Below are 2,500 nucleotides of genomic sequence, written 5' to 3' on the forward strand. Positions count from 1 at the left end.
CCTATGGTACAACAACTTTCCTCCGTGCCCCTGGTACGACAGCTTTTCTCGTGCCTATGGTACAACAACTTTCCTCCGTGCCCCTGGTACGACAGCTTTTCTCGTGCCTATGGTACAACAACTTTTCTCGTGCCTATGGTACAACAACTTTTCGCCGTGCCCCTGGTACACCGCTCAGTAGCACTTTGCCACACAAACTCTCCTCGTGCCTATGGTACGACAACTTTTCTCGTGCCTATGGTACAACAACTTTCCTCCGTGCCCCTGGTACGACAGCTTTTCTCGTGCCTATGGTACAACAACTTTTCTCGTGCCTATGGTACAACAACTTTTCGCCGTGCCCCTGGTACACCGCTCAGTAGGACTTTGCCACACAAACTCTCCTCGTGCCTATGGTACGACAACTTTTCTCGTGCCTATGGTACGACAACTTTTCTCGTGCCTATGGTACAACAACCTTTCCCCGTGCCCCTGGTACACTGCGCAGAAACTCTTTGCCACACACACACACCACTCGTGCCTATGGTACGACAACAGGCCCCGGGGACCTACATCGCACCTTGCTCTTGCCTCCCTTACAGCTGAAAAGGTCCACGCCTGTGCCCTGGCCCTGCTGAAATTGCCTCTCCATTTAGCCGAGGCAGTGAGTCGGCCTCCTGTCTCCCTTTACGGTCGAAAAAGATGTGCTCCTGGGCGCGCTGGCCCTGCTGCTACTCACATCGGGCATGGACCTGGACCTCCAGCAGGCCCCGGGGACCTACATCACACCTTGCTCTTGCCTCCCTTACAGCTGAAAAGGTCCATGCCTGTGCCCTGGCCCTGCTGAAATTGCCTCTCCATTTAGCCGAGGCAGTGAGTCGGCCTCCTGTCTCCCTTTACGGTCGAAAAAGATGTGCTCCTGGGCGCGCTGGCCCTGCTGCTACGCACATCGGGCATGGACCTGGACCTCCAGCAGGCCCCGGGGACCTACATCACACCTTGCTCTTGCCTCCCTTACAGCTGAAAAAGGTCCATGCCTGTGCCCTGGCCCTGCTGAAATTCCCTCTCCATTTAGCCGAGGCAGTGAGTCGGCCTCCTGTCTCCCTTTACGGTCGAAAAAGATGTGCTCCTGGGCGCGCTGGCCCTGCTGCTACTCACATCGGGCATGGACCTGGACCTCCAGCAGGCCCCGGGGACCTACATCGCACATTGCTCTTGCCTCCCTTGCAGCTGAAAAAGGTCCATGCCTGTGCCCTGGCCCTGCTGAAATTCCCTCTCCATTTAGCCGAGGCAGTGAGTCGGCCTCCTGTCTCCCTTTACGGTCGAAAAAGATGTGCTCCTGGGCGCGCTGGCCCTGCTGCTACTCACATCGGGCATGGACCTGGACCTCCAGCAGGCCCCGGGGACCTACATCACACCTTGCTCTTGCCTCCCTTACAGCTGAAAAAGGTCCATGCCTGTGCCCTGGCCCTGCTGAAATTCCCTCTCCATTTAGCCGAGGCAGTGAGTCGGCCTCCTGTCTCCCTTTACGGTCGAAAAAGATGTGCTCCTGGGCGCGCTGGCCCTGCTGCTACTCACATCGGGCATGGACCTGGACCTCCAGCAGGCCCCGGGGACCTACATCGCACATTGCTCTTGCCTCCCTTGCAGCTGAAAAAGGTCCATGCCTGTGCCCTGGCCCTGCTGAAATTCCCTCTCCATTTAGCCGAGGCAGTGAGTCGGCCTCCTGTCTCCCTTTACGGTCGAAAAAGATGTGCTCCTGGGCGCGCTGGCCCTGCTGCTACTCACATCGGGCATGGACCTGGACCTCCAGCAGGCCCCGGGGACCTACATCACACCTTGCTCTTGCCTCCCTTACAGCTGAAAAAGGTCCATGCCTGTGCCCTGGCCCTGCTGAAATTCCCTCTCCATTTAGCCGAGGCAGTGAGTCGGCCTCCTGTCTCCCTTTACGGTCGAAAAAGATGTGCTCCTGGGCGCGCTGGCCCTGCTGCTACTCACATCGGGCATGGACCTGGACCTCCAGCAGGCCCCGGGGACCTACATCGCACATTGCTCTTGCCTCCCTTGCAGCTGAAAAAGGTCCATGCCTGTGCCCTGGCCCTGCTGAAATTCCCTCTCCATTTAGCCGAGGCAGTGAGTCGGCCTCCTGTCTCCCTTTACGGTCGAAAAAGATGTGCTCCTGGGCGCGCTGGCCCTGCTGCTACTCACATCGGGCATGGACCTGGACCTCCAGCAGGCCCCGGGGACCTACATCACACCTTGCTCTTGCCTCCCTTACAGCTGAAAAAGGTCCATGCCTGTGCCCTGGCCCTGCTGAAATTGCCTCTCCATTTAGCCGAGGCAGTGAGTCGGCCTCCTGTCTCCCTTTACGGTCGAAAAAGATGTGCTCCTGGGCGCGCTGGCCCTGCTGCTACTCACATCGGGCATGGACCTGGACCTCCAGCAGGCCCCGGGGACCTACATCACACCTTGCTCTTGCCTCCCTTACAGCTGAAAAAGGTCCATGCTTGTGCCCTGGCCC

Source organism: Aulonocara sp. 'chitande type north' Nkhata Bay, unplaced genomic scaffold, assembly GCF_057382095.1.
Source record: "Aulonocara sp. 'chitande type north' Nkhata Bay isolate Kocher_YH1m ecotype deep benthic unplaced genomic scaffold, A_spYH_male_GT1.1 unmapped_scaffold_38, whole genome shotgun sequence".
Classification (NCBI taxonomy): domain Eukaryota; kingdom Metazoa; phylum Chordata; class Actinopteri; order Cichliformes; family Cichlidae; genus Aulonocara; species Aulonocara sp. 'chitande type north' Nkhata Bay.